The sequence below is a fragment of the Phoca vitulina genome, unplaced genomic scaffold (assembly GCF_004348235.1).
Source record: "Phoca vitulina isolate PV1807 unplaced genomic scaffold, GSC_HSeal_1.0 scaffold8, whole genome shotgun sequence".
Lineage (NCBI taxonomy): Eukaryota > Metazoa > Chordata > Mammalia > Carnivora > Phocidae > Phoca > Phoca vitulina.
Window position 1 is genome coordinate 35695201 of NW_022589711.1, and position 23930 is coordinate 35719130.

A 23930-nucleotide genomic window follows, 5' to 3' on the forward strand; every position below is an offset into this window, starting at 1 on the left:
TTTTTTTTTTTAATTGGATAGTTGGCTTTTATATTATTGGCTTGAGAATTCTCTATATACTCCAGATGCAAGTTTGTTGTAGTTTTTCTTTTTTTCAGATATGTGCTTTGCAAATATTTTATCCAAGCCTGTGGCTTTACCTGAAAACATTTTGCAAAGAACAGTGTTTTGCAAAGAACAAAAATTTTTAATTTTCATTAACTCCAATTTTTTTTTTTTTTTTTATGGGTAGTGGTTTTGGTGTTGGATAAAAGAAATTTTTGTCTAACCCAAGGTAGCAAGGATTTTCTTCTAAGTTTTATCTAGAAGTTCTATAGTCTTGGTTTTACATTTGGGCCTATGATCCATCTTCAGTTAACTTTTTTTTTTATCTTGTAAGATATGGATCAAACTTCATTTTCTGTTTGTTTTTTTTTTTGTTTTGCATAAAGGTATCCAATTGTTACAGCATGGTTTGCTTTTCTTTTTTGTTACTACAGTTAGTTACATTGATTGATTTTTTAATATTAAGCTACTACTATACTCATGGGATAAACACAATTTGGTTATAATATATTATATTATTTCTTTTACATACTGTTGGAATTATATTGCTGAAATTTTGTTTAGAATTTTTGCATATATATTCATGTGGGATATTGTTCTGTGGTTTTCTTTTTTTATAATGTTTTTGTCTGGTTTTTGAATTAGGGTAATGCTGGCCTCATAGAATGAGTTAAGAAGTATTCCTTCCTCTTCTAGATTTTGCAAGAGTTTGAGAAGTCTTGGTATTAATTTTTCTTTAAATATTTGGTAGAATTCACCTGTGAAGGCATCTAGTCCTGAACTTTTCTTGTTGGGAATTTTTTAATTACTGACTCAATCTCTTTACTTGTTATAGATTTATTCAGATTTTATGTTTCTTCTTGAGTCAGTTCTGGTAGTTTTTGACCCACTGGTTAATTAGGAGTGTGCTGTTTAGTCTTCATGTATTTATGAATTTCCCAAATTTCTTAGTGTTATTGATTTCTAATTTTATTCCATTGTAGTCAGAGATTACATTTCATATGATTTTAATCATTTTAAATTTACTGATCTAGGTATACCCACTAAGCCAGGTCTAAATTAAGATTATTGCAATAACCCTCAGTACTTTGTCAAGTTTTGCTCTTGGCTGTTTGGAATTTCTTTTGAAGCGAAGTAGGCTTCTGCAGGCAGCATGTAGCCTACGAGGGCTGGGCTCAGCTTTCCTATCTGGGTTTCCTTCTGGCTCAGACCACAAATCATTTCACTGGAATTCAGTTAGGAATGCCCTTTTTTCTCTGTTTGGTGGAGTTGAAGGGCATCCCAAGTCCAGATATATTGAGCACTAGGTGGATATGAATGTAACATTTAAAGTTACCAGGTTACTTTGTAAGAGTTGTTTCACAAAATTCAAATGAGTGTTTGGATAGATGTGGTTCTATTTCTGATGGTGGGTTTTTTTTTCATTACAGGTTTCGTTTCCTTATCTGGCCGCCAGCCAACATCCCCTTCACTGACTGTGTTGAAATTAGAACAATAAAACATTCCCTTCCCTAAGACGTCTCAGTGAGATTTCCCCTCATAACAGGGCCATACTTCCCAGCTTCTGCCAACTCGTTAGGACGTTTGGTGGTGTTTCCTCCTTATACTTTCCTTCTACTTTATTTTTTCCTTATACTTTCCATATACCTTGGATACAGGAGTTCATAGAATAGTTCACTCAAATATGCTGGGGCAAATACATTCTGGTTATTTATCTGAGGAAATAATCTAAGCCAGTGAAGTTGAGACCAAATTGAGTTTGACAAATAGAAGGGAAGTAAACTAGGTAAAGAGAATACATTGGTATCTAGAATAGTCTGCAGGTTCCTCCTTTGGCATGTCACATGATCATAGTTCAAAGAAACTCTTAGAGGTTCTGTTTTCACCCCTTGGAAACAGGAAAATTAAACGCAGCTTCTAGGGATCTTACAATATTTGTCACAAATAAAAAGATCCCATTTTTCCTTCACTGTGTTTCCTTAGCAGCTGCCACCCAGCACATTTATGATTACGTCTGACCCATCGTACTTCCCTGAATTTGTGAACCAAGAAAATAAAATTAAATGTTTCCTTAAAAGTTAACTTCATATTAACTATCAGGTTAGGGGAATTAATATCTAAGTACAAGCTATGCATCAGAAAGAGTTGTATAAAGTGGAACAGGACTTTAAAGAAACACAAATCTCTACAACTACATAGAGACTGTTGCTTATTACTAAATTCAACTGTTGGGATAAGCTTTCAATTCAGTCTAACATTAGTTCAAACTCTGAGACTTAAGAATCAGGCTCATCCGACTTTCTTCCCAGATTCAGAAACTGCTGTCCTAGATTCAGTTATATAAATACAAATAAACAAATATACCCATGCACACATTGTGGCTGTATCGTACATAGAACAAGAAAATTACAGAATATATGCAATTATAGATGTCATTTAGATCCCTTAACTGCTTCTGAATAAAAAATAAGCCATTCTTCACAAAAATGATAAGGAAAAGAATAATAATCTGTTGTGCCTTTGATCAAGACTATGAAGGTTTTATAATTGTAAGCCCCTAAATCTTCTCTTGTCTCTGCAGAGAACATAGTGTAGGTATCCGAGCAGCCAAAAGCATTAGGTGAAAAATGACCTGAAGTGAAGGACTGAACACCATAAGGAGGCAGATGGCATGGGGCGGTAGTCGCTCTGTAACAAATAGACCCATGTACCACCCTGTCTTACCTGGTACTTCTAAAGTCATCAGTATGGCTCCTGGTGTTCATAACAGGGTAACCTACCACAGGGATTGGACAAGGGATAAATCCAGGGTCAAATAGCTGCCGTTCTCCTCTGTCTCTGCCCCACCACCAATTTTGATTGGAGGAAGCTGAGCTCTCACCACCACCACGGCTGTGAGGCATCATCTCCAACCATCTCACTCACTACCCTTGAAAAGTCCCTTAACGTGATTTGGTCTCAGCCCTTTCATTCACTAAACAAGATATTTGGCCCAGGGGGTCAATGTCCAAGCTCTTAGATTCAAAGATCCCAGAACTAAAGACAATCACCATGAATCTGTGATGCAAAATATTAAATAATGAATATAAAACAGAAACTATTAGAACAGTAGGAAAAGGAGTCATAAAATGGAAGAAAAAATAAACAAATGAATGACAAAGATTTGTTTTGTAACCTGGATGAACTCAGCTAGCTAGCATCTCTTCCCATTATAGCCTATTCTCTTCACTCTGCAACACTATCATTTGGTTGAACTGGTCAACTCCATTATTTTTTTTTTAAGATTTTATTTATTTATTTGAGAGAGAGAGCACAAGCAGGGGGAGCAGGAGAGGGGGAGGGAGAAGCAGACTCCCCACTGAGCAGGGAGCCCAATGCAGGACTTCATCCCAGAACCCTGGGATTATGACCTGAGCCGAAGACAGATGCTTAACTGACTGTGCCACCCAGGCGCCCCTGGTCAACTCCGTTATTAGTCAGCAATCTCAGAGATAGAAAATTTTCCTGGGGAGATTATTATTCTATTCTTATGGATCCATGGCTGTTTTTACACTTAGCTTTTCTCAGACACCAAAGAACATCTGGTGTTTCATAAAACGTCACCTTTGAATAGAAGTTTGGCAATTACATGCTGAGTTGTGGAAAATGACAGACCGTCTAACCAGAGTTGATGTGTGGGTTCCTGTAACAGCTCTAAAAGGAAGGTGATTTGCTCCAAGCCATCCAGAAACCCCAACTGAGGGCTCCACTCGGAGTGGCTTTCTTATGAGTGGACATATGTCACACTCCCCAACATCCTTTCAAATAGAACCAGCCCACAGATACCAGCTGGCACATGGAGAAGGCTGACAGGTCAAAGAAGGAGTAGTAAGAATAAAGGGATAGAGATGTGGATTCCAGAGCCATGGAGTATTCTTGCTGGTTGGAACACTGTGGATTAGTTTCAGTCACTGAGACATGAAGCTTGGCCACCTAAATCAAAGAGAAGAAATGACAGATACTACTTTATCTGCCTTTAAATTCTTTTTTTTTTTTTTTTTTCTGATGAAAGCATTTGGAGTATCTTAAGCCTCTGAGCTAGACTGCCTGAATTCAACTCCTGACTTTGCCCTGACTTGCTGTGAGAACTCGGGCAAGTTACTGATCCTCTCTATGCCTTAGTTGCCTCATCTTAAAAAAATAAGAGTAAAAATAGGAGCCACTGTATAGAGTTGCTGTGAGAATTCAAAGATATAATATATAGTTTTTTTCAAAAGCACTTCGACTAGGGCCCGGCCCAAAATAAGCACTATGTAAATATCAGTGATTATTATGCTAACCTTCAAAAGGGAGAATTCATTGGTAAGATATAAAATTCCTTGGATAGATTATTTAAAAGACTGTCAGACTTAGAATTTATTTCCTTGGAGAATTTTTAATCCTTTTACCACCTGGACTTCATCGGATACAGCCACCTGATTCTTTATGGATGAGAAAAAGCAGATGGTTCTCAGACTTGAAACAAATGGTTGCTGTCACTAAGGTGCCTCTTTTTGTCTACCCTCGGGTCTGCTCAAAAAAGAAAGCAACTTAGAGGTCTGAAATTAAAATTTCCTTCTCTTACAGAGTTCTCCTGGCTCAAACAATGTTAGAACTATCCCCTGTTTCCCAGTGAAGATGGGCTTTATCCTGCCAACTAGACAGAGCTGTGTCTGCCTACGGGTTTATAGCAACTGTGTCACTGCTGAGCCACTAACCAAACAAAATGTCTAGGGCTTTGTAGTTTAGACAATAGCTGAATTACAAGGGCACTGTCCCAGAAGAGACCATGCTTATTTTTGCAGACCTGGACAATAGAACAGCTGTGTCTTTGAAACCAATCACCTGGGTCCTTACTTTACTGTGATATAGCTTTCCCTTGACAGTAGAGAATTCCCCACATGGATGAAGGTAGGTTTCCTGTCATAGTCCCCAGTATAGTGTGGATGACTATGATTGCAGTCCTCTAAAACCCCTGGGTGACATCAGTGGGAACTGACTCCACCATGCTAGGGAAAACATGCTGGACCAGGGATGGCGATATTGTTTTGATTGGCAATTATACCAAACAAGGAGATTATTGCAAACTCAGATGCGTGGAGGGTTTCCCAGAAATGCTGAGTAATGGCCAGGGGATATGTTATGATCTGAGATAGATCCCTTGCCAAATATAAGGTCCCCACAAGAATCTGGTTGGTTTTAAGTAAAACACTGATCTAAGAGTCCTAGGGACAGCCCTGGGGTTCAAATGGTGATGGAAGACTCACTGGCTGTCAAAGCATTCTAAACACTCTTCAAAATCCCCTTCTCTTAGGATGTTCATTAGCTCCAGAGGGGGAAAAAAGACATAAAAGAATTCTCATTAAGATGTTCTGCCCTGAATGTGAAACTTCATCATATCCCAGAGCTATGCAGTCTTTGGAAGAGAACTAAAAAAGAAGGTAATTAGTCACCTCCCACAGTAAATCCCAAAGCCAGGATTTCAAGTTATGCACAATCGATCATATTGTCATCACCTATGTCACCACCTTTTCCTCACTCACAAGGTTACCCTGTAACACTTCCCTGAACAAACGGTCCAATTCTACAAACATTTAAGTGTGGCAATGTGCAAGGATCTGTGATTCCAAACTAGCAGAGTGCAGCACAGAAATTAAGGGTAGTGGGGCAGGAGTTAGAGCTTGGATAAAATCCTAGCTTCACCTATTACTAGCTTTATGAACCTAGGCAATTTAATCAACCTCTGGTGGCTCAACTTACAAAACAGAACTGACAAGTTTACTCCTTATAGTGCTCCTGTTGGTATTTTGTAAGATGAAGGTCTTTGCACAGTGCTTGGCATGGATCATTAATATCAGTAGGTGTTACCTGCATGTGGTATTACATGGAACCCAAGCACATAAAAGAGCAAGATCCTTAAAGCTTAGCTGGTGACTACCTCATGGACCACAGAAGTCTTAGCTCTTGGCACAGGGTAGATAATATATATCTGTTGAATGAATAAAGCTATGAGTGTTTCCCTGCTTCGTCCACTCACCAATCCCTGATCCTCAACCCCTGACTCTCACAACACAAGGGAACTTCCAGAGCCAGAGGCAAGAGTATTATGAGTAGGTGAAGGATGTGGTAACAGGGCTGGTCAAGATGAATGCTGAAAGTAAGAGCTCAACTGGAAAATAGGAGCCAAGAGTAGCCAGACATTTAGGAAGGTCACAACCAGGAACCAGGATGGGCATGAGACAGGTGAAGGGCCAAGTCCAGGGCATGCGAATTCTATGTGCTTCTTTCTCTGAGGGCCAGCTGTGTTAGGAGTTCCAGTAAGCTGAAATCACCAAAGTTGAAACATAAAGGCTTCTCTCAAGTTTTGCCTGGAACTCTCTTGTGACTCATTCCAGGTAGGATGTAAAAGATCATGCTCAACAAGCAGACACTTAGGCTTATGTGTTTATTGCCGTCACTCTTTTCCCCTGATTCCCTCCAGAGTTTTCTTTGCTCACAAGCTTCATGGGAACAGAAAGGACTGAGAAGCCCTGTTTCTTTACAGTCTTGGACTTGAGGGGGAAACCTGCTTTATAAGCACCAATAAAACCCAGAGTCTTTTCTTCTCATTTCTGTGAAAATTTATCACAAATTAAAAAGATTTGGTTTTGTTTCAGGTAAATAAAATAAATGGTCTGCATCCAGACATGTGGGGGCTGGCAGTATGTTGATCACCTGTCATCTGTTAATCCTGGGTCTAAAATTTCCTTTATTCTAGTCAACTTTTTAATGCACATGTCCTGACTTCTTCTTACCAGGGATTTTCCATCACAAAGGACATTCCTAGCTTTAGGTTTCAAAGCCTTCAGCTTCGAGGAGGGAGAGGAAGTATCCTATGGAAGTGTTTTCAGTTCTGCAGGTGGTGGTTGAAGATTGCAAGATCAACCTGAAACCAGTGGTTTTTTGTTTTTGTTTTTGTTTTTAAGAACCGAAATTTCTTATTGGTATTGGCAAGAAGCCTAGTACAAAAGAGGGAAGAATGTGTTGCTGGCAGCTTTCAAACCCATGAAAAGCCAGCATTTGTTTTGCGAACACATGTCTCCAAAGCTTTATGGGCTCCTGCCCACAGGAGGCAAGCAGTTTGCTCTTTGGCAGCAGCAACTCAACATGCTTCAAAGGATTCCTTCTGAGCTGAGTTCTTATTCAGTGCAAGTTCTCTGACCTATGTAGGTCTCACTAAGACATGAGCACTAAGAGTAGAAACCACATAGATGTCAGAGGGAACAGACCTTTGGCTTTTTTCATAACAGATTATTCAACTTTTATTGTTTTCTGCATTGTGGTTTTTCTGCTTCCGTTTTGTGACTCTCTAATTCTGTAGCTACTTTTTCTTCATGTCTTTTAGTAAGCATTCCTTATACCTACTCTTTCCTCTTCCTTTGAATTCTACTTGCTCCAGCTTACAGGCAGCCTTAGACAGGTTTGGGGAGCCTGACACCTAACCAAAACTAAAAATGTAGTGCAAGCTGAATCCAGAGGTCACATGGGAACAGGAAGACCTGAGACACAAAGGCCCCAGAGGTGAGTTGAGCATAAGAGGTGAGTGACTAGGCCAGACATGTAGAATGTAGGCCAGATGAGAAAGCCAGCAGCACACAACAAAAAGAACCAAACTTGAAGACAGGGGTTCAAAGTAAGAGTACAGAGAACCATGAGTCCAATTTCAGAGGTAAATAATCAAGGAAAGTCCTTTCAGCCACTAGAATAACTACCATTAAATTGAACACCCCCCACGTGCCAGACACTCTGCTTGATGCTTTCTACACATCATAACTCTGCAGGGTTAAGTCTTTATGATTTCTAAAGTGCAGGTGAAGAAGCCAAAGCTCAGAAATGGAAGCTCCTTGGCCACACTACACTTTGGTTCTATGTTTGTGTGACTATAAGCTGCCCTCTTCCCATGGCTTTCACTGCCACTGGATAGGCTTTTGATGATCTAAGTCTGGCTACTTTTCTTAAAGGGAAAATGGTCCAGTGGTGGTAAAAGGATGGACACTGCTTTAGGCTTTCCCTCTGCGTTTCTGTCCATTCATAGAAAGGACTGCCCAAGACATGAGTAGGTTAGGCAATGGAGTACTGATGTGGTTGGAGGGGCAAAGAGAGAACCAACTATCTCAATCTCACTTCAGCCTTCAGCTTCCAGGGTCACATAGTCTTACTATTAAAATTACTCTTTTAAGAAGGTAATGCAGGAAGTGTGCACATACTGCAGTCAGATCACCTGGTCTTTCAATGGAGTTCTAGCACTTACTATTTGCCTGACCTTAGACACGTTTCTTAACAGTTCTGTGCCTGTTTCCCTCTATGTGAAATGCTATTAATAATATCCAATTTATTGCCTGGTTGCTGTTTTAAGCATAAAATGAGACAATCCAAGCAAAATGCTAGTCTAGTCCCTGACAGCCACTAAACGTGCATTCTTGTCATCACTATTGGGAAGAGTCTTTATGTCTATATTGAAACCACATAACCTAGGAACACAACTTAAAACAAAACTAGTCTCTCCAAAATTTGGGTTTGCAAGCTCATCCAAAAAAAGATTGCCTGGTGAAATGAACAATTGGCCCTTCTCCTTGGGATTCTCTTTTTTTAAATGCCATCGCCTTTCTCTTGGAATAGAGTGGTGGTTCTCATGACGCAGGGGCAAAGCAAATGATATTTGAGGATGTCTAGAGACACTTCTAGTTGTCAGCTGGGACAGGGCCTTCCTACTGGCATCTAGTGAGTAGAGGTCAGGGACACTTCTAAAATCCTACAATGTACGGAATTATATGATCTAAAATGTCATTGATAGGGTTGAAAAATCCCAAGGTAGAAAAAGTAGGGGTGTTTATCCAGAGGGAAAAATGTAAAAGACCCCTAGATGCTATATGCAAATATTTTTCTCTTCTTTATAGCAGCCTTGCTTCTTTCACAGATGTGATGGCCTCTAAAAATTCTTAAAGAGTACTGAATATATTTTTAAGATCTTACATTTTTTCTAAAACTTTGTTTTCTCAGTGTTTGGTTCTTCTGTTTTATGTCCCTCATACTGCTGGTTTTTTCAAATGCTGGATGATTCTAGGTTATCTATTTATATTTATAAACAAGGGTCTACACCAGCAGTCTCAACCCTGACAGCACATTAGACTTGTGGACCCCAATCTCCAGGGGTGGAACCTCGGCACCTGCTGCATTCTGGTCCTCCCTACAGACAATTGTAGACAAATGACCGTAGTCTTGACTTCTGCTGGTGTTGAATGAGGCTAGCTAATTTCAGAGACCCTGCTCAGACTAGATCAGGAAGGCTCACACTGGGAAGTAGTCACCATCTTCTCTCTATTTTTCTTGCATTAATGTTAAGAGGTGCCTCCTCCATTCTCTCAGAAAGGTCAAGGTGCAGCAGAGGAAGAATGTAGGTCAGTGGTGCCTACTTCAGGACCAGTCTATGGGAAGATGGATCTTGCACAAGAGGCAGCAATAAAGTGAAGGTGAATATAGTTTTAATTCTGTATACAGATAGTCCTATGAGGGACTCTAGGTTATCCAGAATAGCAGTGGCATAACACACATCTGACATAAGGAGCTCTTCAGTGAGTGTGGGGAGCAACAAATTAACAGTTTAGTACAGGTAATAATTTTGCTTTTATTGAGTTTTGTGGATACATGGATCCCCTAAAAAATATTCTTCTCCATGGACTAAAATTCATTCATATTAACTGAGCAGCTACTATGTCCCAGGAATAATCTGAGCACTGAGGATACAATGAACACGTTGGAACAATTCCTGGTCTCATAGAACTTGTATTCTAGAGCTGCATTGTCCAATACTGTAGCAATTGGCAGAAAAGTCAATTTAAATTAATTAAAATTAAATCAAACCTAAACTTCAGTTTCTCAGTCATACTAGCCATATTTGGAATCTCCAGTAGCTACATGTAGCTGATGGCTACCATACTAGACCACACATAGAACATTTCTATCATTGCAGAAAGTTCTATTGAACAATGCTATCTAGAGAGGGCTTAAAACCATAGGGAAACCTCCACTTTTAGGTTCCTACTTTGGCTATTATCAAACGTTTGAGGAGTTCTTTGTAGGAATGGGTCAAAAGACAAATAAATTTTCATGGATATAATGGTTAACCAATTAGGTAGGCACACTTCTAAGAGTTTTCAAATACAAACTCATTCAGTGCACACAAAAGCTTGACGAGGTAGGTAATGTTATTATTTTTATTTAATAGTAAGGGAAATTAAGTCAAGGAGAGATTAAACAACTTGCCCAAGATTTTAGTTTATATTAGTCGAAAATTTTTAACAGCGTTACAGCCTTCACTTTGTGACATAACACAGTAAAAGCTTTATTCCTTTCTCAGGTCATGAGCCAACCAATAGTTCAGTGAAGGCCAGTCTCCTTCTATCTGGAGGCTTGGGCAACTTTTAGGTTCTCTGAATCCTCTGGTGAGTTTTCTGTACCTAGGCAGGAGGCAGAGTAAGAAAAAGCTTAAAACAGGCTTTCCTAACTTCAGCATTACTGACATGGATGGTTCTTTGCTATTTTGTGCATTGTAAGATATTTAGCAATATTTCTGGCTCCACCCACTAGATGCCAGTAGCATTCTCCCAGTTGCCACAACCAAAATGTTTTCAGACATTACTAAAAATTCTGGAGACAAAAATTGTACCCTCCCCCATTGAGAACACTGGTTTAAAGGAACACTCCAGAGGTTTTGAGGCCAGGCTAGAGGTGACTATGTTCCTTTCACCCAGATTCTGCCAGAACTCAACATATGGCCATACCTTGGGTGGGCTAAAAATGTAATCTGGTGATGTGCCCAGGAAAAAGAGAAGGTCTGGGAAGACCAGATGAACAATGTGGAATCTGCTTAAGGAGTATAGATCTTAGAAAACATACCAAAAGCTCCAGAGAATCTTGCAGAGATTTGCAGAGCATTCTAGACAGTATTGGAGACAAAAATATACCATCAATACAATTTTTTTTCATGGCTAATCTCATCACCCTAGATAGGACTCCCAGAATAAAAAATTAATACAATAAAACACTAGGTGTCATGTTCCCTGGATGGATATATTAATCAGATAACACCAACAACAATCAACATTTTGCAATGATCCATGAGAACATTGAGCATATGCAGGGTAGGAATGAGGCTGGGATAATGAGAATGTTCCATGAGGCTGTCCAGCCTTAATTATATTCCAGAAAGATGAACATCTGCAAATGTATGACCAGAAGTTCAAGGAAGACAGAAATGCATTTCTGGAAGATGGACAAGTAAAGAATCTGGATAAATGTCACAGATAGCAGAGCTTCAAAAACAGGAAGAGGTAGTGGGTAGAAATTGCCATTCATTTACTACTAACAGTTTCAAAGAATATCCTGGCTCGGTATAAAGATATGTTGCAAAGTTGATGAATAAATGTCATTGTCTAGCATCCCACTTGAAGCACTAGTATTTTTGTATGGCAAAGCAGGTTAGTTCATACCACTCTAAAAAAAAAAATGCATACCTTTTGTGAGTATCATCTAAATTGCAATTGGCTCCTGTTGGTGCATTACAAATCTTTAAATATCCCTTATTTTCCCTGCTTTATAACAGCCAAATAAAGTAAAAATGCTTCTTGAGTTTTTATTACATGGTTTGAGGGAAATTATTTTTCGGCTGCCTAGTTTGGACATTTTTCTCCTCACTATGTAATCATATTGAAAAGAACTAGAAACTCTTAAGTTTCCACCAACTGGCACCAAACCAAACTCAGAAGCCAAGGTTGGCTCCCCAAACACACTTAGCTCCACCCTACCCAACCCCTGCCCTAAGTTAAGGACAGTCACATTACATCTCTGTGCCAATAAAAATCAATCAAATCCAAACTAAGTCATTGGATTGAAGAAAAAAAAAACCAATGTATCCAATAAATTCATATAAAAGCCTATATCTTATTAAAGTTATTGATAGCCTACATCTTACTGAAGTTAATGATTATATTTTATTCATTTTATGAAAAGCCTCTATTTCTTTGAAAAAAAAGACACTGGAAGCATTGGTAAATGAAGAAAAGAGGACAAAGATGGGGAAAGAGAAGGAAAAGGAAAAGGAAAAGTAAGATATTCTGAGCAGTGGATAACTCACAGAAAAGAGGACTCTTTTCCAGGCTTATGCAAGAAACCTCTTCAGTTACATTTTCCAGGGAGTGAAAAATAAGATCAGACAGAGTTATAAAATCATACCAGCTGATAACCAGAGACAATGGCTTTTCTCTTGGTGTTTTCAGTAGGAAACAAATCAGTACCCACAGCTAATAAATTAGCTATATGCATACATACACCAACTCAACAAATATTCATTATGAAATGCTATATGCAAAATACTCTCCTAGATTGGCAAGTGAGGGATGGAGAAGGTGAGGAAAACAAATACTTTTTTTCAACAAACTTGAAATGTAGTGGAGATGTCAGATAAGTATACAACTCAACAAAATACAAAAGAGAAGAACAGGGAAGAGAGAGCAGGTGGAGAAAAAAATACTGAAGGATTGAAATTTCCTGACTGAGTGAAGAAATGTGGCATAGGTTTTAAAAATAAGGGAGCTGAAGAAGCAGTGTTTGAAGGCAAACTTAAGAGTATTCACTCCCTGGGCAAGATCATACTTGAGTCTCTGGATTATAATGAAATGGAAATTTCAGCGTACTAAGAGGAAAACCATAAGGTTTTACATGGCCTTTATTACCCATCAAATGTCGTGCCAAGCCCATCCCCAGCTATTACTCACGTGGCTTTCTGCCCTCCGCCTGAAAGCAGGGTTCTTCGTTCCTCCAAAGACCCAACACTGCTTCCTCAGTGAGCTGAGGCAGACTGCAAAAGAAGGTGTGCCATGTAAAGCATGGCACCATCCCATGACTCCTCTCCTGTGTAATCTGGAATACTGGGAGCAGGTTTCTCTTTCTCCTTCAAACATACAAAAAAGCAAGTGAGCAGGGTTTTTTTGTTTTTGTTTTTGTTTTGTTTTTTTAAGCCAAAAGGACCTTTTAATCAGGAATCTACCATTATTACACGTTCTCTTTCCTTGGTGCAAAATGCAGCCCCATTCTCAGAAGATCTACAGTGTAATGGTTAAAAGAATAGATTGTGGAGTCAGATAGTGCGGGAATGAATTCTGGTCTATGATGTGACCTTGGATAATAATAGTACCTACTTCATAGGGTCATAGAGGATTAAAAGTAATGGATGCGAAGACTTTGTAATACCAGGCCCACAATAAGAGGTTCCTGCTTATTAATAATATTGCTTTATAAAAATAGCTAATAATAATAATATGTTAATTCTTTATATTTCCCAGAAAAAGAAAAAAAATAGCATCACAGCTCCCATGGGTGACTCTCCCTGGGCATCTCCCATCACAGCAAACACTGAATCAGTAATGGTCCATAGACCCAGGGATGCAGCCCTGCTTTCCCTAGAAGTCTGGCATCTTGCCACCAGGTTCTTTTTCTCCAACAAAAGTATCTTAAACATCACCATCGGAGGAAGACAGTAGCACTAGGCTTGGGTACCACTGTTTCCCTGGCTGCTCCTAAGATGTTATCCCTGATTTCCATTATCCAGCTGGGTAATAACTTATCCCAGATTTGTGTCATAGAAGGTTGATCAGTATTCTTCCTTTTACATCTTTATTCAGGTTATTGATAAAACATAAGACAGGATTTGATCATGAATGAAAACATATACATGGATTCTCTACAAGTGTCATTCAGTCTTTGCTCTGCGGAGAAGCTATTGGTTTGTTTTATTAGACTTTTCTCTCTGTGTCTTCTCTCTCTCTCCCCCTGCCATCCCCTTCACTCCCTATAATTTGAACTCGTTAGTTCATGACGTATTATCATATTAGTCTGTTCAAGTTTTTTTAAATCACCATACCCCAATCACCCTACATAGGTAATTACTTTACATGTTAAATGCATGTGTGTGTGTGTTTGTAAATGCACAAGTGTTAAAATTATATTTTGAAATATAATGTTCATAAATTAATTTCAAAATGTGTATGATTTTCCTATGTGCATGTGTTTTTTAATACGTAATTGATATTGTGTTATGTATCTCATCCTGTTTCTTACTCTTTTTCGCCCGGCAGCATATTTTTAGTTCTATACATATTGCTATATCTATTTCCACTCTGCTCTATCTGTTACATAATGCTCCATGCTTTCATTTACCACATTTTAATTATCTACTTTCTTCCAATGCACACCTTGATTGCCTCCAATTCCCTATCACCACCAAAACAGCTACAAACAGCTTTATGGGCTTGTGTAAGACTCTGTGATGTACACCCACAATCCAAATTTCTGGGTTCTCGACAAATATATGTGATCTGACTGAGAGCTGCCACTTTGCTCTCCAGCATGACTGCACCAGCTGAAGGAGTAGAGCTATCACACTCCATAGTACACATTATGGTCAGAAGCCCCATCCCATTATCTCTTCACAATGATGTTCAAGAAATGGCAATGACCCCGTTGTGTTGAATGTCAAGTTCTATGAGTTTGCACCCAATCTCTATGTATTGGGATCCAGAGTTAAGGCAGGACCATAAAATCACTTGTTGATTCTCTTCACTGGTATTTACACTTTGCTATGGATCCTCCAATGTCCTGTTAGTTAATCACCAAACTTTTAGAGCTTTACCTATGCTTTTTCTTTTCTCACTCTCGTTCATATTTCAGATAAAATCCCTTTGGAACAGGTTAGGAATTCTCCTGTCAAACACAGTTTTCCTTTATTCATGGGCTGCACTTCATCCCTTGCCAAGGCTCAGATGTTGTGGCATGAGAAGCCGTGGTCTAAAACACTTTAAAACCATTTCTGTGGCCAATGGTTCACTTCCCCCATAACTTTTTTCTTGTCCAAATTCTCCAAATGCTTCAATTTGTAGCCTGGATTTCAAAATCACCAGTGATACATTCCAGATTTCTTTGGCTCCTATATAATTAATTCCCAAAGAGATCAGCAAAACAGTCAGTCAGTAGTCGGTGGGTTTGAGGAGAGAGTCAATTGCTGCTACTTTTTCAGAAGACTACTCACCCCTTCCTCTGAGTCACTTTTTCTACACATCAACTTCCTGATGTTGGCTTCAATTCCCTTCATTTGCTTAGGATAACTTTTCCTCCTGACTTCTCTTTTGGATTACTTTCTCCATCCTGCTGAAACTGCTATGGTGTTTCCCCGTTACAACTGTCCATCTAACTCAGGAGTTTAAAAAACATAGTTTGTTTCATAACTTCACATGAGTTTTGTGATTCCAAGTCCCTATTTGTGATGATGGCAGAAAATTAATCCAGTCACTTTCAGAAACTTTCTCTCACCCAGTCAAATTCAAAATTAATACTTCACTAACAGTCCAAGTCACATAAATGCATCTTTCTCTTCTTCTCCAAGCCAGTTTGGCATCGACTACCCTGGGGAGAACAAACGGTAAGAGTATCTCACCTTCTCAATATCCGTCCTGTACTCTCTGTTCACAGGTTCTCCAGTTTCACACAGCCTGGTCCCAGGATCAGGTAGGTAAAAATTGGCTGGTCCCTGACAACCATTCTCTCGCAAAAAAGATCTGTGGTTCAGTTGATTCCAGGAAGCTGGTAGCCACTTCTGCCTCTTACCTCAGGTAGAAATCAATGTGTATCGCCTGGTGTCTCTCTGTCCCCTTGGTTGGCCAGATGAGCTCTCAAAGTTGGCAAATAAATGAATACTACCAGCTAACATCAAAGGCTCTCTGGAGCCACAAGGAAATTACAAAGTCCCACAATAGCCAACCTTGAAGATAAACTGGAAGTGGCAAGTTGGGGAATCTTTGCTCCCTTTTGAGCCTAGCTGCTCTGTTTCCACATAGCCCTGTAATTCTAGGGCTGTGCTCAGTAAAATTCATTTAAGGTAATGGTATTGTTTTATCCATGGCTCTTTGCAGGGAGACCTGTCTAGTAACTCTCACCCCACCCCACACCCATTAACATTAACACACACACACACACACAATCACCACCACAACGACCACCACCTCCCCTCTCTGTTTTGCATTTTAAAGCATTTTTTCTTTGTCAGCCTTCTGCAGTTTGTCAGTGTCTCCTTCCAGGGCAGGGGATGGAGGTAGAGCAGGCACATAGAGGATTTCCTTTGAATTCAGTAATCTGGATTCTGGGTCATTATCTTTGAGGTAGCTTGCATCCAGAGCAACCATTTCCAAATAAACCTCCTGGTGGTAGAGAATGAACCTGATAGGGGCACATTCCACTACTATTTTACAGATCACCCTGCTGCTCCATGTGCTCTCCATAAAGCCAGCTGGAAGAAAGACCTTCTGCAAGCAATGGTTAGGACTACTTCTCATCTATTTGCAAAGTGAGCTCTTGAAAAGTTCACACTGAGTTAAATCCCCTTTGGTGAAAAATTCATATGCTTCTGAAATATGGTGCTTTGCCCTAGTACAAAAATTCCATCAGGTTGTAGGCAGAGGGTATTGAATTCAGAGCAGGACTAGGTGGGTACCCACTCTGGGCAAGAAGCATGAAACATCAGGCCTGGTTCAGCCCTCTACAGGTTGCTGTTCAGCAGGCCTTTGTAGTATGATAGGTGTTTACTGATTTGAAACAAAAGTAAGGAACTTTCATTTCTATTAAGAGCCTGAAAAAACTTCCAGATTCTTCATAATGTAATCCAAGTAATTTGAATTACTTCTTTTTACTGTACTTGTCATTTCCTATATACATAAAGTATCTCATCTATATCACATTGCACCATAATGTATAATAAAGTGTCAGCATTGAAGGAAGCATTTATGGGGTTTATTTATTATGAACTTTGATACTTGCCCTTATTAGGAAACTTTGTAAAAGATTAGAAATGGACAGAAATTACTAGATGTCCCCATCGGTTTTCTTTTACCATTGTAACAAATTATCAAAACCTAGTGGATTAAAACAACACAAATTTATCATCTTATACTTAGGGAAGTCCGAAGTCTGAAATCCAAGTGTCAACAGGGTTACATTGCTTCTGGAGAACAGAGGGGAGAATCTGTGTCCTTCCCTTTTCCAAGTTCTGGTAGCCCCCTGCATTTCTTGGCTAGTGGACTGTTCCTCCAACTTCAAAGGCAGTGCTGTATCTTCAAACCTCTGACTATGATCTACTCCTCTCGCTCCCTTTTTTACTTTAAAGGATTTTGTAGTTATCTTGGACCCACCTGGATAACTCAGGACAATTTCCTTATCCTAAAGCCATCTGATTAACAAACCGTTCCATCTGCAATCTTAATATCCCTTTTCCACGTGACATAACATATTCACGGGTTCTGGAATTAGGACGTGGACATGGAGGGGGGGCATCATTCTGCCTACCACAGTGCTCTTTCAATGGAATTCCCATTGTTATCTATGTAGTGGGAGTATCTGACTCCACGTGGATGTCCTCCTTGTCTTTGACAAGTAAGTCTTTTTTACAGCTCTATAAATTGAAGACACTAAGAGCAATGCAAATAATTCTTCTCTACAGAAATACAAATAAATTGTGCCTAATAAATATATAAATTTATTTCTGCCCTGTAGAAAAGATAATTCTAAACTATATCTTTTGCTCTATTAATATTAAATGGTTCTACATCAATTAGTAAATTTATTTCAGCACTGCTGATTATCTATATATGTATCCGTTCTTCAGAATCTTCTTTGAATCAGTTTTAACATCGCATTCATTCCTTCATTAATTAAATTACATAAAATCTTGACATGTTCGTTTTAGATCTGTATGACAGTGATGATTTTATTTTTAAAAATTAAATTTTAACACCATTGGAATCACCCAGTAGCCAAGAACTAGCCTCCCGGAAAATGTACCAGGAGCTGACACTCTCTAGAGCAATATTTCCCAAAGGCACTCCATCTAACACGAATTCTGAGGATGTTAATAAATATTCCCTGAAAGAAGGGTTTTATTTTAATGTAATTTGAGGAAAAGCTTTTATTTACAGAACCTCTCAGAGATCTTGTGTTCCATACAAACATTTTAGAAAATTCTACTAAAGATTATTGATTTTTTGCCACATTGTGAACCAATAACAAACCAGTAGCCAAGGCTCTTATAAAATTATAATGTTCATGCCAGAAAAACTAATTCTCCATATAGTTGTGGGTCCATTTCTGGGTTTTATATTCTGTTCCATTGATCTCTGTGTCTGTTTTTGTGCAAGTACTATACTGTCTTGATGATGACAGCTTTGTGATACAGTTTGAAGTCCGGAATTGTGATGGCTCCAACTCTGCTTTTCTTTTTCAAGATTGCTCGGGCTAGCTGGGGTCTTTTGTTGTTCTATACAAATTTTAGGATTGTTTCTTCTAGCTCCTGTGAAAAATGCTGGTGATATTTTGATAGGGATTGCATTAAATGTGCAGATTGCTCTGGGACCCTGATGTTTATAGCAGCATTATCAACAATAGCCAAATTATGGAAAGAGCCCAAATGTCCACATCAACTGATGAATGGATAAAGAAGATGTGAGATATATAGAGATATATAGATATAGATATAATGGAATATTACTCAGCCATAAAAAAAATGAAATCTTGTCGTTTGCACAACTTGGTTGGATCTAGTGTATAATGCTAGGTGAAAATAAGTTAGTCAGAGAAAGACAGATACCATATGATTTCACTCATATGTGGAATATGTACATATATTTCAAAAAATTCAATCTCTCAGTTCCTTTGTCTCTATCTACCCCACTTTAAGACACTCTTGGATGTCTTTAACTAAAACCTGCTTGCAACCAGGAAGGTTATAGATATACAGGTATATCTCAGAAGTGAGTCTATCTCTAATTTCTGTTTGATTTTATTTATTTATTTATTTATTTATTTACTTACTTAGATATTCAAGAGGTTGAGATTGGATTTAGGGCACCAAATTATTGACTTACAACAGATCATTAGTGACCCCAAACTCATGTTCCTTATCTAAGTTTCCTCCTTCAAGGTAACAGAGGGCCTGGTAGCGGGTAGGCAGATGCCTCCTCGGTGATTATGAATCAAAGAAAGATGAGGTAAGCCCTTTTTCAGATCAAGTAAGATAATAAACACTAATATTATTAGATGTTTACCACTTCCAGGCACTGTGCTGGACACTGTACATGACTTCATTTAATACCTAAACTAGTAATATCCTCATCTTACTAAGAAAGAAACCAAACCATAGAGCCAATAAGTCATGTGCTCAAAGTCACATGGTGTGTGAGTGGCTGAGATGGGATTGAGATCCACACAATATCAAGTGTTATGATACACAGGCGCACAGTCCCTTGGCTGATGGGGCTGGCTATATTTCACATTTCATAATTTTTAAGATTTTAGAGAAGCAAACAGTTCATATAATTTACATTACAACACTCCTAGTAGGATTGTGGTAGCATCTCATGATCAAACACATGAATAAATCTGTAACAAAAAAACAAAACAGTCACACTGAGATAAATGAAGACTATAAATTGTCTCACGTCAATTCAGATCACATTTTGTTGCCAAATGAGTCAGAAAACTGTTTCCATTTCCAGTGTTTGAGATTTGGGAACTGTTCATAAAGGATTCTGGACCTACACTTCCTACCTTGTACATACCCAGCTCTGTTCACTAAATTTAGTATCTTTCTCTTTCCTGGATAGCGCAGGAAATCAGAATACTGCTGATTTACTTTTACTTCAGGTCTTACCAGCCACCAGCCTTCTAATACCAGGTTCCTTTTTCAGTCAAGGCAAAATACAATTGGCCTCCAGGGGGAGCTCCAGGCCTCTGGTTTCATCCCTCCTTTGTTGGCCACTTTGCACACTCCAGTGCACACACATCTGGACATGTCAAGAAAGACTTCTTTGGGCCACCAGACTAAGGGTGTGGTCCTTTTTCCCCCATTATTTTCTTTCTTGGGAGTCTGTCTTTCTTCTCCATACCTGGTACAATAGATGATCAGAAGCAGCTGCTGGCCGTGGCCTACCCTGTCCTGAGACAGCAGAGGGTAGGCAGTCTAGATAGGCCAGTAGCCCTTAGGAAGATGCAGGCTGTGTTTCCATTTTCCGTGGCAGGCTTTTGTACTGCTTTTCCTTACCATCAGCGTGGTATAATGGAGACGATAGAGGCTTTGGTCTGAGCCCAAAAGAAAATGAGAAAAGTAGGTCTTCCTTAAACATATCACAAGAAGGTCTCTGCATCCTCAGCTGGGTTCACCAGGCCACCTCATTGGAATTTGGGATTAAAGTTCACTGAAGCCACCATACATGTTCTGGTCTTGTCCCTGATGCCTATGTCCCACATGAACTTCAGAGGGACATAGCCGTAGTGAGACTGTTAGCTAGGTCCCTGGACAACACCGTCTCATTCCCATTTAGCCACAATTTATAAATAGAATTGTCTAGATGTAGGCGTTCTTAGTTTCCATCACATTCCAGGCCCACTTCCTTCTGTCTGCACCTTGCATTTGGGTGCTTTTATGCCCACATTTGTGGGAACTCTTTTGGGTATTTCTGAAAATTGCCTTGATTGGTTGCATGCATTTGTGTGTTATGCTTTACCAGGTTAGCTCTCAGAGGGTAACTGGTGCACCCAGAGTTGGTATTCAAAACCCTGAACAACTGGAATGACACAGGCAGCAGCCCATCAGACCAGATGCTAGCTACAAGCAACCCAAAGGGCTGTGCTGATCGATGCTGGTGGGACCTCAGCCTGGCTGGTGTACATCCATTTTAGAAACTAGCTTATGATTCTATTCTAGCCCCTCCGCTTTGCTTTTCTTTTCTTTCTTTTCTTTTCTTTAGAGAGGGAGAGAGAGAATCTTAAGCAGGCTCCACACCCCGCACAGAGCCGAACATGGGGCTCCACGTGGGGCTCCACATGGGGCTTTATCTCACAGCCCTGAAATCATGACCTGAGCTGAAATCAAGAGTCAGATGCTTAACTGACTGAGCCACCCAGGCGCCCCAAGCTCCTTCCTTCTTTGACCCACTTGTGAAATGTGTCTTCATGTATCATTGAGGAAGGAGTCAGAGATTTTTTTTTTTTTAAGTTTTTTTTAATTTCTTTATTTAACAGAGATAGAGAGAGAGCATAAGTAGGCAGAGCGGCAGACAGAGGGAGAGGGAGAAGCAGGCTCTCCACCGAGCAGGACCCTGGGAGCATGACCGGAGCCGAAGGCAGTCGTTTAACCGACTGAGCCACCCAGGTGCCCCAGAGTCAGAGATTTTCTACTCAGTAAAACCATTATAATACATGCTACAGTGGGAAGAAACAAGTAAACAAAAAACCAATAGTAGTGCTAATTATTCTTACCACCTATTTGTGCATAATACGAAAGAAGCTTTTTTTCTGAAAAAAAGCTGATATCTCTATCTAGAAGGCAGGATGTGGCCTCTACAAATCTGCTTTTACTTCTAAACGGACAGGTCCTAAGAGTCAAGCTTCAGCTCACAACCAGTTGCTGCTAGAGCCATTCAGATTACTCACTGTAGAAAGCTCCAAAAATATATTTCCTAAACCTGCTGACTATAACCTTCTGCTGAGCAACCAAGACTACCAGAAGCCAAAATTATGCATTTTTGTCTAAACAGCTTTGAACTTCTGAAGCATTAATAAGCTGCCCATTGTGCATGACCTAAAGTGTCTAACTCAGGGGTATTTTCCACACACATTAGTCAATGTCACCTCCTGACAAAGCATGACACTCAACACTTGTGGCTCTACTAGACATTCTAAACAGCAGAAAAAAAAAAAAAAAGATGAGAGTTAAGGTATGGAAGTTGTTGCAAAGAACTGTGAGTAATAACAAGTATCAGAAGAGCAGGCCAAGTGCTTCTACCAGAGAGATTTCTCTGGTTCATGACAATATCCAGGCATGGAGTAGGCTTCCAGGGCAAAAGCACAAAACATTAACATTGGAACAAACATTAATATAACCTCCCATTCTGCAAAGGAGAAAAGAAAATCTTTCAACTTTATCTCAACTTCAGCTAAATCCTTTAGAGTTTTCTAATGAATATGCATACAACCTACTTATAAAAATCATTTATATGGCCTTTTTGGTTGGGATATTTCTGTTGCATAAAGCATGGGAGGACTGCTATTGGACAGAATTTCCCCTTTATCCCTCTGGATAAGATAAAGTATAGAATATGAAGAACCTTTTCTCCTTTCCCACTCTCTCTCTCTCCTTCAGGTGTTCATTTTTGGCCAAGGACAGCTCTGCACATAAATTTGAAAAATCCAACTCCCATCAATTCCAGATCTCCTGACCTAGCACTATTCAAAGTGTGTTCACATACCACTGCTGAGTTTTTCTTATCAGTCCAGGACAGAATTATACAGAAACTGAGAGTTGCATTCAGAAATTTTTCATCAGCTTGTCACAACAATTTTAAATCTCTTAAAGCTAATCATATAAAAGAAGGGTTTATACTTTGTGTTTTCATCCATTAAGAATCTCACCAATTTCATTCCCTATTACTGTATCTCTTAGAATTTCATGGTTTGTGTTCAACTATACAAAGATTTTTGGACACTCAATTCAGAGATCGTCCAACTCATTTCAAAGAACTCTTTTCTCCAAAGTTTTACACAGAGGTCCATTGTTTAAAACAAAAGAACAAACAAATATCCAGGTCACAGGAACAAGGTAATCTGGTTCTTGACACACTCAGGGCTTGCCCCCTTCCCCACGCACCCCCACACTCCGTAATAGCTCCTAAAGCACTTTCTCAGACTCCTGGAGCTCCATAGTGCACAATGTGAAAAACACTATCTTTTTAATAGTGAGTAATGTGAACACCTGGCAGTAGGAACAGGTTTAACCAAAGTGATCAGAACTGACAAAAATTTTGTTAAGTTAGAAAAAATAAAATGCAAGCACAGAGACTTTTAGGAGCATAACTACTTCTCCTGAAAATTTCCAAGAAGTAATGGCCAAAGGTTAATTGTTACATTTACCTTTGAAAGTCTGACCTGTAGTGAATTATCCATAACCTTCCATTGTTTTTACCCAATTATGCTTTTTACATGCTTTGAGAAAAATGCAGAATTTCCTGTTAGGGACTGTGGTTTTAGTTGGTTGGTTGATTTTGTGATCATCCAAGGTCAACTTTCCTCAAGTTCAAAGACAGGAAAACACAAGAAAACAGTGAAGAAGTCACACATTTCTTGATAATCTTTTGACTTTATAAGGAGCCGGCAGTTGGAAACACTAATCTGATTAGTCCCAGGAAGTGCACTTCTGGAGAAGTAGAATGACATCTCCTCAGCAAAAATATTTGAAAGAACATGCCACAACCTCAGGTCAAGTGTCCACTTTTTCCTCCTACCCCCATCTGGAAGGAAAGTGGTCCTGGAAAAACTTGGCATAAAGGAAAGAAGCAATTACCATCACTTTATATGGAAAAATTTTTGAGCATTCCAGGACCAAAAAAAAAATTAACCTCTCTTAGGCTTTTCTGTTACCTTAGGACAAAACTTGCCAACAGATGCACAAAATATCAAGATAAGGCAGAGATGCTCACAGACACAGTTCAAAGCTCTGGTGGCTTGATGAGTGTGGTTCCTGGGATAAGAGCTTGGTGGGGTCACTGGCACTGCCCAGGGTACACGTTGCCCCTATCCTGGCTCACTACAACACGAATACTGAACACTATTTTCACTTTTCATCTATTTTTATAAAAACAATAAGCCTCTTTGGATTTCATTCAGTTAGCAAAAGAGGTACAAATGTAGGTCTTTCATAAAAGCGAAGTGGCATAATGCGAATGTTTGAAAAGCAG